Below are 15035 nucleotides of genomic sequence, written 5' to 3'. Positions count from 1 at the left end.
AGATGCATATAAATTTAAATGCATATAATATGCATACAAACGTATATAAATTTTCATATTATATAGAAAATACATAACATACGTATTTTCTATATAGTATATAAATTTGTTTTAAATTTATAAATTTGTATGCATTTATCTATATGCATATACATATTATATGCATTTACATTTATATGCATATAAATTTATATATGATATAGAAAATACATAGTATGTTATGTATTTTCTATAGTATCTAAATTCATATGCATATACATTTAAATGCATATATTATGCATATTCCTAAAGATATTTGCATACAAACTTCTATGCATATAAATTTACATACTATATAGAAAATGCATAATAACATACTATGTATTCTCTATATCGTATGTAAATGTATATGCCTATAAATGTGTATGAATTTATCTATATGCATGTTATATGCATTTACATTTCTATGCATATAAGTTTACATATGAAATAGAAAATTCGTGGTATGTTATGTATTTTCTGTATAGTATGTAAATTTAAATGCATATAATATGCATATGGATACAGTTATATGCAGATAAATTACCATACTATATAGAAAATGTATAATAACATACTATGTATTCTCTATATCATGCAAATTTATATGCATATTACATGCATTTCAATTTATATGCATATAAATGTACATACAATATAGAAAATACATGTTATGTACTTTCTATATAGTATGTACATTTAAATGCATATAATATACATATTGATACAACATATATATGTACACACTATTTAGAAAGTAAATACACAACATAATACACTTACTATTTCTGCAGTGTACAGCATGCATTTTCTATATAGTATCTACATTTATGTATATACATTAAATGCATAAATTTACATGCGATATAGAAAATGCATAATAACATACTATGTATTCTCTGTATTGTATGTAAATTTATATACATATAAATTTGTATGCATTTATCTACATGAATATGAATATTATATGCATTTACATTTCTATGCATATAAAAATGATGCATATCGTATACTTAACTTATATGCATGGAAATGTAAATGCATATAATATGCATATAGATAAATGCATAGAAATGTATATGCATATACATTTACATAAGATATAGAGAACAGATAGTATGTTATTATGCATTTTCTATATAGTATGTACATTTATATGCATATAAATTTGTAGGCATTTATCTTTAGGAATAGACACTAAAGAAAATACACAACATACTATGTATTTTCTATATCATATGTAAATTTATATGCATATAAATGTAAATTCATATAATATGCATATGCATATAGATAAATGCAAATAAATTTATATGCATATAAATGTACATACTATATAGAAAATGCATAATAACATACTATCTGTTCTCTATATCTTATGTAAATTTATATACGTATACATTTACATACAATGTAGAAACTACATAGTATAGTGTGTACATTTAAATGCATATAATATGCATATGGATACAGCATATACATTTACATACTATACAGAAAATACAAAATGACATGCTTTTTCTGTTTCTGCAGTGTATATTTTCCAGGAATGTGGGAACTTTGTCAATCAAACAAATCGAAGTTTGTCACAGTGTTTCTCTCATCAAGACATCAAACTACCAACTTAACCTGCCTCTCTCACACTTGACTCTGCACATTAAACTGAGATAGAAGTATTTTAACTGTGGGAAATCAGTAGCTCTTCACCTATATGGAAAATCTCTTCTTGGCTGCATGCTTTGTGTTGAGATTATTATTAAAGTCTTTCTCGCCAAAGCTTCATCTCTGCCGTCACTGGCAGCAGATAAGAGCTCGCAGCTGTAGATCGGAGCGTCTGCCGCTCATGCATCCGGGCAGGGAGAGACAATCCCCTCGCGCAGGTTTAGAGCGATTTACGGCACTGCGGGCTGTGAAACCGCTGAGATGAATCATTCATCTCGAGTGACTCATGCTCCTAATTTAGTGCTGAAACTTTGTGGAATCCCATCCAGATGGATGAGCCCTTCCTAGTGTCCTACTGCATCTCATGACCTCCCGCTTACGTGACAAGTGACTGGAGAAAAGTTGTGCCTTTTAGTGTCATGTCTGCTGTGAGCGAGTCTTGATGTTCAAGAGCATCAGCCCTCGCTGTGTCACAGAAATGCTCACAGACTCGTTCAGTCATTGTGTGAAGATCGCTGGGAGGTTCAAAACTCTTAGATAAGTTCCTGTCTGAACAGGTTTATCAGCAGCAGTAATGACTAACAAAGCTGCATTTTCACAAAAAAAAATAAAATAAAAAATCAGTTCATGTTCAGAATAGCATGCTAACATACTACGCTAACTATACCTGCAGTGAATATTTTTGTATAGTATGTGAATGTATATGCATATACATTTAAATGCATATAATATGCATCTGCATATAGATATATTCATACAAATTTATATGTATATACATTTGCATACTATATTGATACTACATAATAAGCTTACTACTTGCTTCTGCAGTGTGAAGTATGATTTTATATAAAATGTATATGCGGTGGGCTGGGCCGAGAGCCGCGGGAGCCAGTGAGGTGAATGTTAATGAGCAACACCTCCGCAAAACACTAGTCTTGAGTTCAGAAGGATAAAAGGAAGAGTGGCAACAGTGGAAGATGAGAGAGAATCAGGCCTGGGACATTTTAAGTTGCAATTTTGTTTTTGTTTAGTCGTCCTTTTACTTTCACTTTCTTGTTTGTTCATTTTGGGATTAAAGTTTACGTCGATCGTTTGCCAGTTACCTCCTCCTACTTAAAATAACAACCCAAGTTGGGTTCAAACCCAGCGATTGGGTTGTTTTAAGCATGAGCTGAAGGCGAACGTTTTCACAATTATACTAAAAGACTTTTACTTGCTAAAAAAACCTCTAAACTACACTCTAAAAAATGCTGGGTTGAAAATGGACAAACCCAGTTGGGTTGTTTTAACCCAGTGGTTGGGTTGTTTTAACCCAGCGATTGGGTTGTTTTAATCTATTGATTGGGTTGTTTTAATCCAGCGATTGGGTTGTTTACCGTTCGATTGGGTTGTTTACCCATCGATTGGGTTGTTTACCCAGCGATTAGGTTGTTTTAATCCATTGACTGGGTTGTTTTAACCCATCGATTGGGTTGTTTTAATCCATTGATTGGGTTGTTTACCCATCGATTGGGTTGTTTACCCAGCGATTAGGTTGTTTTAATCCATTGATTGGGTTGTTTTAACCCAGCGATTGGGTTGTTTTAATCTATTGATTGGGTTGTTTTAATCCAGCGATTGGGTTGTTTACCGTTCGATTGGGTTGTTTACCCATCGATTGGGTTGTTTTAATCCATTGATTGGGTTGTTTACCCATCGATTGGGTTGTTTACCCAGCGATTAGGTTGTTTTAATCCATTGACTGGGTTGTTTTAACCCATCGATTGGGTTGTTTTAATCCATTGATTGGGTTGTTTACCCATCGATTGGGTTGTTTACCCAGCGATTAGGTTGTTTTAATCCATTGATTGGGTTGTTTTAATCCAGCGATTGGGTTGTTTACCCAGCGATTGGGTTGTTTACCCAGCGATTGGGTTGTTTTAATCCATTGATTGGGTTGTTTTAACCCAGCGATTGGGTTGTTTACCCATTGATTGTTTTGTTTTAAACCAGCAGTTGGGTTGGTTTAACCCAGTGAATGGGTTGTTTACACAGCAATTGGGTTGTTTTAACCTTGGGTTGTTTTAATCCATTGATTGGGTTGTTTTAACCCAGCGATTGGGTTGTGTACCGTTTGATTGGGTTGTTTACCCAGCGATTGGGTTGTTTTAATCTATTGATTGGGTTGTTTTAACACAGCGATTGGGTTGTTTACCCATTGATTGTTTTGTTTTAACCCAGCAGTTGGGTTGGTTTAACCCAGTGAATGGGTTGTTTACACAGCAATTGGGTTGTTTTAACCTTGGGTTGTTTTAAACCATTGATTGGGTTGTTTTAACCCAGCGATTGGGTTGTTTACCGTTCAATTGGGTTGTTTACCCAGCGATTGGGTTGTTTTAACCCAGCGATTGGGTTGTTTACCCATTGATTGTTTTGTTTTAACCCAGCAGTTGGGTTGGTTTAACCCAGTGAATGGGTTGTTTACACAGCAATTGGGTTGTTTTAAACTTGGGTTGTTTTAACCCAGTGGTTGGGTTGTTTTAACCCATCAAATGGGTTGTTTTCACCCAACGGTTGGGTTGTTTTCACAACATCAACATTTATTAATATGTTTAATAAATGAACATTTATCAGTAAGTTTAATGAATAGTAATTAAACAATAAACACTTATCAAATTGCTTAATGTTCACCTTTTGATTATTATTGTTTCCTCTAGTAATTATGTGTCTGATTTTTCATTTCCAACATATTCTGGGTTCATTTTAAGTCAGCCATATAGACATAACAACAATTTAAATAATAGTTGAGTTAAATAAAACTGACCAGCACGTTGGGCACACATTTAACCCAATCGCTGCATTAAAACAACCCAGTCGCTGGGTTTGTCCATTTTCAACCCAACTTGGGTTGTTTTTAACCCAGCATTTTTAGTGTATCAATCAGGCGACAGAAAGCATGTTTTCATCATTTTTGCTCATGTTGATAATTTCGAGGCCTCAGAAATGAGCTACAAATACGACACAGTAGGCTTTATAGGGTTAAGTAATGTCCATTGATTGCAACGTATTGATTTTATTTTGTATCCAGCAGCTCATCATTTTCTAGCAAACGCCCGCAGGGGGCTCATGGGAGGCCACCTGCATGTTCCTGACTGATTTATAACTAACTAAATCCTAGAATGAATCTTTTAAGGCTTGTCCATACAGAAGCATTGCCGGGCAACCTGAAAACACCACAAACACATCTTCAAGCAACTACGATTTAAAACAAACTTGCTCTGTTGAACACAGCAGGACCCACATCACTGTCACTAGTTGGAAAGAATTAATGTATTCTGCTACTTGATTTGTTCAAAATGCACAAAAAACATTGCCAATATGTAAAATAACACTCTTTTACTACAGACACATTGTGTTTCCCTCTTAAACCGTGTTTAGGTGAAGAGACGGCAGGCTGCTCGGACATCATAATTGTTTGCAAATAACATGAAAGCATTACATCCTATGCACTCCACGCATGTTTTTCTTCACCTTCTCTTTAGCTTGACATTTTGTTAGTTAGTTCAACATAATCAATTCTGACCTGCATTAGCATTCATTCTGCGTCTCCTTCAGCTGCACAACCTGAAAACTGGCACAAACATCCCCTGTGATGTCCTACACAAGCAATACTTTCATTACAGAAGGCAACAATATGAGGGAGTCCGTCACAAAACAGCTGAATAGAAGCTCGCTGATGGTCAGTAACATCTTTGCACTTTATGTGTGAAAGATAGAAGAGCTTGACTTACCCTGAGCGTCACTGATCTCCTCACAAAGCTTCTTCACAGCAGCCAAACCCTCCTTTTCATTGTGAGACTGAAAGTTTAACAAAAAGCCTCAATTAGCTATTGTTTTATGACATTATAATTGCATGTGGTCTTTGTAATGTGGTGCACAATGACATACTTATTAATCATTCGATATTTGTCCATTTTGAGACCACCTGACTGATTAGACAGTCTGGTTTTTTTTGTGTGAATTTTTACAATTATCATAGAGAATAATATGTGCAAAATAATTTATTTATGCATCTCATTTGCTCTATTGTTATCGGTAGATATTGGTATCTGCAGTGGCCATTGAAAAAGCGTTTTGATCGACCACAAACTGAAACCTTTTACATGGTAAATGTACAATATGCACGCATACAACGTAAAAATGCTGTAAATAAATCAGATCAATCATCTGCATTTTGCAACGACGTCAAACGCAGCTCATCCAATCAGACTGTGTGTTTTATAATCAACATATCGATATCATGACAACAACACAGAACTTCACTATCATATTCTTAATAAGAGTAGTTGGTAATTAAGAACACAGCCCAAAGGCAGTAATTTGCCAGGTAATATTTCTGGCTTCTGGGAATTTAATGTATAACCTAATTATCTGCTCCTATTAACTGTGCTGAAGCTGAGGGAGCAGAACAAACCCAACTGTACTTTGATTGTCTTAAGAGGTCATAAAAGTGCTTCAATATGTCTACATCTTCAAAAAAGTTATGACATAAGTTACTATGATATAAAATAAGAAAATAATCTATGACAAACTATGACAAAAAAAAACTAACTAAAGTCATAATTATGACAAAACTACATCATAATTATGAGATAAAAGTCGAAATGAGATAAAATGTAGAAATTATGACATACTAAGTCATAATTATGATATTAAAAAGCTGAAATGATAACATTTTAAATCAGGATATGACATACTAAGTCATAATTACGACTAAGTCTGTGTTTCTTAGACATAATTATGAGATTAAAAATGACATTGAAAAAGTCTAAATTATGACTCATAAAACTGCTTAAAAATGTCTATGTATTCAACAAAAAAAGTTGACGTCATAAATATGACATACTAAGTAATAATTATGATATTAAAAAGTCAAAATTATGAGATTGTTTTAAATTATGAGATTAAGTCATAATTATGACTAAGTCTGTTAATCTGTTAATCTCAAATATGAGATTAAAAAATCAAAATGACATAATGTCTAGAAATGTCTAGATCTTCAACAAAAAAGTTGACAATTTGAAATTATGTCATAAAAAGAAAACATACTAAGTCATAATTATGAGATAAAAAGTAGAAATTGTCATACTAAAAGTAATAATTATGATATTAAAAAAAAACAAATTTATGACAGAAAATGTGAAATTATGAGATACAGTTGAAATTATGACATACTAAGTTATAATTATGACTGTCTGTTTTTCTAAGAATAAAAAGTCAAAATGAGGTTAAAAAAGTCAAAATTATGACTTTCATCTTCAACAACTAAAAAAGTTATGGCAAGTAAAAAAGTCGAAATGAGATAGAAAGTAGAAATTATGACATACTAAGTCATAATTATTATATCAAAAAAATCAAAATTATGACAAATTTTGAAATTATGATAAAGTTGAAACTATGATATACTAAGAATTATGACAAAGTCTGACTAAGTCATGATTATGAGATTAAAAAGTCAAAATTATTAGATAAAAAGTCAAAATTATGACGTTCATAAAAGTGCTTAAAAATGTCTACATCTTCAACAACAAAAAAGTTATGACATAAGTCAAAATTATGACATGACAAAAATTATGAAATTATGACATACTAAGTTAATTATGAGATAAAAGGTCAATATAAATAGAAATTATGGCATACTAAGTCATAATTATCAAAATTATGAGATTAAAAAAGTCAAAATTATGACTTTCATAAAAGTCATGAATTTAGTAAATTCCTCTTCCTGTCATTTAATTCAACGTCTTGTGTCATGTGGCCACTTCAGTTCAATTCAATTCAATCAATCAATTCAATTCAGTTCAATTCAATTCAATTCAAGGGAGCAGTTTCTTGAATTCTGAATTTACCGCAGTCCTGTCTAGAATCTGCTGTTTTATTAAAAAGCTCCTAAAGCGCAGCTGAGAGAAGTCTTTGCTCCAGCCGGACACATGCAGACAGCACAGATGTGAGAGATGATCATCAAACCTCTTCCTCCCAAACACATTATAACAGATAACAATCAGCGGGCATGACATCTGTCATAGATAAGAGCTGCGTTTTGATAGAATATTCATAACCACAGATTAACATTTGTTTCAGAAACATCAAAAGGCAACTTCACTGCAATGTTTCCACCCACCCTTTAACTAGGAGAGCAAAATAATATACATCACAGTAACCGTATATGTCACAAATATAGTAATTTTACTGGGAATTCAATGATAAATGGTCAGTTTAGTGTTTTTTTTAATTGTACAATCATGTTATAAATCAAAGCCAGACTCAATTCCACACTTGTACATCTGAAGAGACCGTGATCTCATTTTAACGTCCTAATAACATTTTCTGAGGCTTAAAACTGACTTTCATCATTTCTGCAGAACAGAGGCTCAGCGCTCAATGCCAGGTGATTGTATTACAATAAATAATGGAAAGGCTAGACTTTACCTAATATGACATAAATTCCCAAATTCGTCAACTGTCTGACCGTCTCATATCCAAGTCCTTTGGAGCCACACGTCACTATTGCAACTTTGCCATTTTGTTGAGGCAAACCTGTGAAAGATAAAAACAAAGCAAATGTTGTAGTCCTAAACTGGTATTATAGGTTGAACTTACATACATTGAATAACATCTAGACCAGATAGTAGAAATAGGCAGATCAGGCTGATTAATCATATAATATTTGGCCGATAACTGTTTGGTTCCATTTTTTTTACAAAAACATTGAAATCGAATGGCTTTCATGATGCTCACTTTCGTTGAATATATGCATACTCCTGTACTAAAACACTCTTGACAGTTTCCTGCGCAGCTACTGAATCTACAGTGCCAGCTGTTCCACGACAAAAGGCCTGCCATCTCAGAAAATGCAGGATGACTGTGTTTATCCTCAGTGCCAGAATGCACAAGAAGTGCGCTGACAAGTTAGGAGAGAGAGAGAAAACATTTCCATGCCATGCTGTTCATTACCAGTCATTGTTAAAGCAACAAGAGGCAGAGCGTTACACAGGTGTCACACTACGTTCCTAGTGTCTCTTCTGAACTATCTGTTTTAGGATGACTTTGCCATAAGCCAAATAATTTGCCACACATTTGCTCCAAATATTACTCTCATGATTGAATGTTTTCAGTGCATGTGCTGAGAGAAAACTGAAAACTTATATTTTGCAATGACCTTGAGAATACTGATTCACTAAGACAGTATTGGCCCAAAGTAAGAGGATATTTGTTTTTAATGACCCTACAAGTTTTAAACCATCAAAATATGAGGAAAATATTTTAGATATTTTAAATTTGAGGGAAGAACAAAACACTAAACTTGGTTAAGGTGTTAATCTGGAAAATAAAATATGCGTTTCATAGTGTTATTATTATCACAAATAAAACAATCGACTCCAGGCACAACTATGCAATATGACTGCAAAATCTATAATAATATTTGAATAAAGGGTGAAGATGTGGGTTTTTTTGTCACAACAGGTCTTAATATCATCACATAATGAATCAATAACACAAATTAATTAATAATTAATAACTAATATACTGTATACCCAACCTTACCTGGACACATACACACTCCGGTAAAGAGATATATATACTATATAGAAAATCTCAGCTGCTTGATTGTTTATATCATCGCAAAATTTAACTATAATATCACCAAGCTCTATATATGTGTCAGTTTTATGCTCTGTTTTCATTTGCATCACATTGTTTTCCTGTGTTCTGTTCCTGTTTCCTTTGTTCCTAACGTTCCCGCTGTTCATTTGTTGTCATTTGTTACTAATTATGTTGCACACCTGGTTCTGGTTAAGTTTGTCATTAAGTCCTGTGTATTTAAGGGGCAGTTTACGCAACACCTTTTTCAACTAAAAACGGAAAACTTTTTATGCATTTTGGCCGTTCATTTACACGACAACAGCGCTTTGGGGGCCTGAAAACTCAAACTTTTGAAAACAGGTTTCAAAGTGCACATTTTTTGGAAATGATACTGTTATCATCTCCGTGTAAACTAAAAAAACTCAAATTTGTGAAAACGGTGATATCATGTTACATGTTTAGTCTATAGGCGCGTAGTTTCTTTACAAAGTGACATTGCCATCTACTGGCCTGGCAGCAGAATACAGCGTTTTTAGTTGTTTTTGCGAATCCGTGTGAACAGGGATCTTACTTACTGTGATTTAATTACTTTTCCCTTGAAAAAGTAAGGGATTACTCTTAATTTTTCTGTAATTTAATTACAGTTAATTCTGGTGTAATTGCATTAAGTACTACAGTATATAGACTATAGAACAATTCTATATGAATCAAAGTGTTACCCACTTTTCCTCTCTCTGAACAGTAGCTAAATAACAAAAAATGTGTGCAATGTAACCGCATGAAATTTGCCGGCCATGTAAACAGAGCATTTCTAATCCAATTCAAATCTGGATTACATCCGTTTCCACAAAATGTCACTTTACATAACAGTTGACTCATATCGTCTATTTATAAACCCTTTTCTTTGGCGCATCCATGTCTGACTTTATTATATCTCCTGTGTCACACAGCAGCTTGGGTGGAAGGAATCCGACTGACAGCTGAAAGCGAGCGTTTGGCGGTTTCGCAGGCGGAGAAACATGGACTGCTTCAGATTCGTCCCGAGAGAACCCTTCCTGGCCCACTTTCTATGATTGCCACTCGATTACGTTTCCAGGAGTTCCTTATCTCTGATGCCTCCTCCTCCATCTGGCCAAACACAACCTCCCTGCCTTGTCAAGGGCAAGAATTTAAACAGACTCCACCTCACTTCCGGTCGTCCGGTCAGATGGTGACTGGCTTTCATAGTTACACACTTAATATCCAGTAATATTATCGATTTGACTGCACTGACACTATCAGATGAGAACGAAACTGAATTGGGCTGAATAATGACACTATTGTCTTCTATAGAGCTGCTTATAGCTGAATTTGTTTCATGAGCCTCATAACTCATAAGCCAATTTAAATTGATACATCTTAAGGGAAGATTTAAAAACCTGTATAGGAAGATCGTACAGTAAGTACGAGGGCAAGCTATTCCATATCCAAGGTACTGCCACCGAAAAAGCATAATCCTCCTTAAGTTTTAAACGCGTCTTATAGATACAGACAGCAACAGGGTATTAGATGACCTTTAAGACCTGTTCTGATGGTAAGTAAGAAGATCAGATAAATAGTGTTGTGCAAAACCATTCAAAGACTTATAAACAATAAAGTCAATAAAGTCTCAAACTGGATTCGATACTCAACGGGGAGCCAATGCAAACTAACTAATACAGGTGTAATACTTTCCCTCTTTCTAGTACCCGTTAAAAGTCTGGACGCAGCATTTTGGATCAAGTGGAGATGAGAAAGACAAGACTGAAAGACCCCTAAATACAATGAATTCCAATAGTCCAATCTCAATGAAATATCACTTTATAAGGCCTTGACTGGAAGGAAAGATTTCATTTTGGCAATCGTCCTAAGCTGGAAAAATAAACATTTAAAAAATAATGTATTTTTTATGTCAGTTTCTCAACTACCCTCTGAGGTATGTAAATTTACATTCATGCTTTTGGCAGACACTTTTATCCAAAGAAACGTACAGAGCATTGAAGGCTTACATTTCTATCATTTCAGGAATGTTAGTTCCGCTGGGAATCAAATGTCGGGTTGGGTCAAATATGGACAAACCCAGCCGTTGGTAGAAAGTTTGAACCTAGGTTTATTAAAACCCATGTTTGGGTCAAATATGGACAAATCCAGCCGCTGGTTTAAATTAAACATTTTAAACCTAGGTTAATTTAAACCCATGTTTGGGTCAAATATGGACAAATCCAGCCATTGGTTTAAATTAAACATTTTAAACCTAGGTTAATTTAAACCCATGTTTGGGTCAAATATGGACAAATCCAGCCATTGGTTTAAATTATACAGTTTAAACCTAGGTTAATTTAAATCAATGGTTGGGTCAAATATGGACAAACCCAGTCATCGGTTTAAATTAAAAAGTTTAAACATAGGTTAATTTAAACCCATGTTTGGGTCAAATATGGACAAACCCAACCACTGGTTTTAATTAACTTAGGTTTAAACTTTTTAATTTAAACCAGCAGTTGGGTTTGTCCATATTTGACCCAAACACAGGTTTAAATTAACCTAGGTTTAAACTGTATAATTTAAACCAGTGGTTGGGTTTGTCCATATTTGACCCAAACATGGGTTTAAACAACCCAGCATTTTTAGAGTGTACTATTTATACTATTCTAATACTATTTATAGTATTCTTTTTTTAGTAAATAGTTCTTAAATACAGTTTTAAAAATATTTTTTCTCATGTTTATTTTTGTTATAATGTGCGAGAAATATTAGCATTAAAGGTTTAGTGTTTTTACCTGATTTTTTTTAAATAGAATGATTTTTCGTGAATTGTATTGAAGTATTAGAGTCGTTTTGACCCACAACGTTAAAAAAATTGTACCCAGAATTCCAATATAATACCAGATCATCCGATTACTAATGCATGCTCTGAATTGAGATGAGAATGTAAGCAGAATGACATTACAGTGATGCACGGCTACAGCAAGGTTTCCCTCATAAGACTGCATTACAAAGCATTGCCATACTAGTGTGTTTCCTTCTAAGAACCGAATAAAAGAATTCAGATCAAGTGAATTCCCCACATGACCATCAAAACCTGCTGAGTGACAGACAGACAGTTGTGGAGCGGTGGACCAGCAGGAGCATTTGATATGATTTGTTTGGGGATGCACTTTCACTGTGACACTTCTGTCTGTTCCCATTCCAGCCCACTCTGGGAATGACAATAAAATTAACCATTACAGCAGAGATCTATTCATGCCTTTTGCTCAGTTTTCTCACTCAAAAAGACTTGATTTGACATCTGCATGAATAAATTCGCCCAACTTTGACAGATCTATTTGGCAAAGCGACTGATGTAAATGCATAACTGTCTGTGATATGAAACGCCAGTGTTTGTGAACCCTGAGATGAGTTCAACAGTGCGCTCCTCAAATACACTGCAGTGGTGGCAATTTGCATCTGCCCTTGAGTTCTCCTTCACAACCCATAATGGCCATTTTAACCAATAATGTGAGCATGTAGAGCATAAAAATATGCATGGTTCACTTAGAGTTTAGAGCGCCTCAACTATAATGTTCATTAACCGAGAGATTAAAGGCACGCGTTTAAGGATTATTAAATTAAGACAACAATATCGGACACTAAAGTAGAGTGTTGTTCACGATCTCTATGGGAAGCAGAAAAACCATTACCCTCGACACGCTCTCTATCTCAAGTCCCAGAGCTGAATGAATGAAACGCTTTTTCCAAGTTCAAAGACTGCAATGAACTGCTGCAAAGCTGCGGTCAGTGCCAGGAAAAGAGGAACGTTTACTTGCAAACAATATATGTAAGGATCCAATATGTATTGAAAACCAAAACAATGGCCACATATTAGTAGCCTACAGTTAAAAAAACAATCGATTGCAACATTATAGTAGATGCAAAATTGGATAAGAATTGATTAATTTGTGAAGATGCTGTTTGCTTGCGTTGGACTTTTGTTTAACTTGTTTTCGACAGTGGAATCTTGGAAATGCTTGGAAAATAAAATTGGACTTCCTTCACCTTTTATGCTCTGGCGATTTTATCGGTATACCTTAACGTTAGTGCATGGTCCGCGTTTGATTATTTCTGGAACCGATTCATCACGTCCCAAAATTCTAGGAATATTCTTTTTTTAATAACTATACCATTCCCAGAACGTGCGTGGATCCAAAATTGGTTCGTGGGCGCAATGGATAACTAATGCATTCTTTTTCCTAAATAAACGATCGCTTGCGTGTCGTTTCATTCGTAATTAACAAGATGATGATGCTTGGAGTCATTGCAGAGTGACATTTCTATCATTCAAGCGCTCAATAGTGAGATATAATGGATGTAATGGAAAACGAACGATGCATAACTCACACATAATGATTTCTATCCACTGTTATTTCGCGATGCAAGAAAGATAACGTGTTAATGAAGGAAGGGCATGCCGACGGACTTACCGGGGTCACCCTGACTTCTCCGCTGATCTGCAGCTTCGATCTCCAAAATCAAATGCCGTGATCACAGTCCACGTCTCTGCATATATACCACAGTATTACATACAGGATGAGCAAAATTGCAAAAATAAACAGAGCTACAAGGATAGCCTTAGTCACTGGTGATATGAGAGACTGCATTTCAGCAGCCAGCGCAAAAGCAGCTCAATTCGCAACAGTCCACTGAGGCGCATGGATGCTCTACCATCCGAGCAGACCTTTGGGTTTTGATGGAATCTCCTGCACTGACATTTCCCGCGAATGATTTACAAACATACGAGCTAAAGACATCACGAGCGATCATCTAGAGAAAGGCAGATTGTCTTGATCAGGTTCGGAGAGGAGAGCAGGCGCAGCGGCTCTGGTGTGGAACAGGTTGATTCGCCTTTTCAACTTCATCAGATGGAATTGTCCAATGGAGCTCTGTGTAAAGGGGAGACCACAGAGATAGACTCCCATTGATGGAAACAAGTGTAAATGCTCACATTTGTTTCACTTAGCCTAAATGTTTTCATTCAAAATTATAGGACTACAACCCCTACACTTTCAAGGGGTTAAAAGATTTTTGGGGCGCAAAATATTATATTTCAGTCTCCAAATTTCACGTTTAATTCAGTGTGTTACTTGCGATTTCTTTGTAATTATTGTGAAATTGAGCAATTTCTGATTGAAACGGTTTCTAAGTAAACCCTACACCATTTCCCCCCAGTTTAGGCAACACTTTTTTGTGGTTACTTACAAACCACAAAAAAACCAACAACTGTTGTTTGGACTAACATTGGAGGATCAAGTCACATCCTTGTGATAACTTAACAATGTAAACAAAGAATTTGCATTTACATCACGGTATTACCAAACTTGCCTGAAGAGATATAAGATATTTAACTCCAGAACCTGAGCGATTTGTCTGGACGCGTTGCTGTTTTATGGCAAGCTGTTTTATCTTAAAATGTGTCACTTGACATGATTGCATTTTTCTATTAAAGTCCCCCTGTAGTCAATAATTTTATCCCTTAAAACTCATCTTTGATCAACAAAATTACTTATTTAAATGTTTTTTTGTCCTGTGAAAAAAAATTCTTAATGCCTTAAAATAGCTAGAATGTAACTCTACACCCTTGCCTCATTTATTAAACATGGATCTATGAATATGATAATTAGCCCCGCCTTCACTCACTCTCACAAGCTCAGACGAGATCCACTCGGTCAACTTTCTCA

The 15035-nt window shown here is 34.8% G+C and overlaps 1 long non-coding RNA gene across 3 annotated transcripts in view; it reads right to left on the bottom strand.

The window, feature by feature from the left end:
- LOC127519304 (uncharacterized) overlaps nt 1-14510 on the bottom strand; it is a 37062-nt gene extending 22552 nt beyond the window's left edge. Inside the window, exons 1-3 of one of the 3 annotated variants that reach the window (XR_007931775.1) lie at nt 13782-14510; nt 8149-8256; nt 5451-5517 (exon numbers count right to left, since the gene is read on the bottom strand). This is a non-coding gene — a long non-coding RNA (uncharacterized LOC127519304). The remainder of the gene's footprint in view (nt 1-5450; nt 5518-8148; nt 8257-13781) is intronic. The other 2 variants (XR_007931773.1, XR_007931774.1) reach the window with 2 other exon arrangements.
- Between the last annotated feature and the right edge of the window lie 525 nt (nt 14511-15035).

This window comes from Ctenopharyngodon idella, chromosome 9, assembly GCF_019924925.1.
Source record: "Ctenopharyngodon idella isolate HZGC_01 chromosome 9, HZGC01, whole genome shotgun sequence".
In the NCBI taxonomy this organism is placed as follows: Eukaryota; Metazoa; Chordata; class Actinopteri; order Cypriniformes; family Xenocyprididae; genus Ctenopharyngodon; species Ctenopharyngodon idella.
Note: the sequence above shows the minus strand (reverse complement) of the source record. Positions and strands in the feature narration are given on the sequence as shown.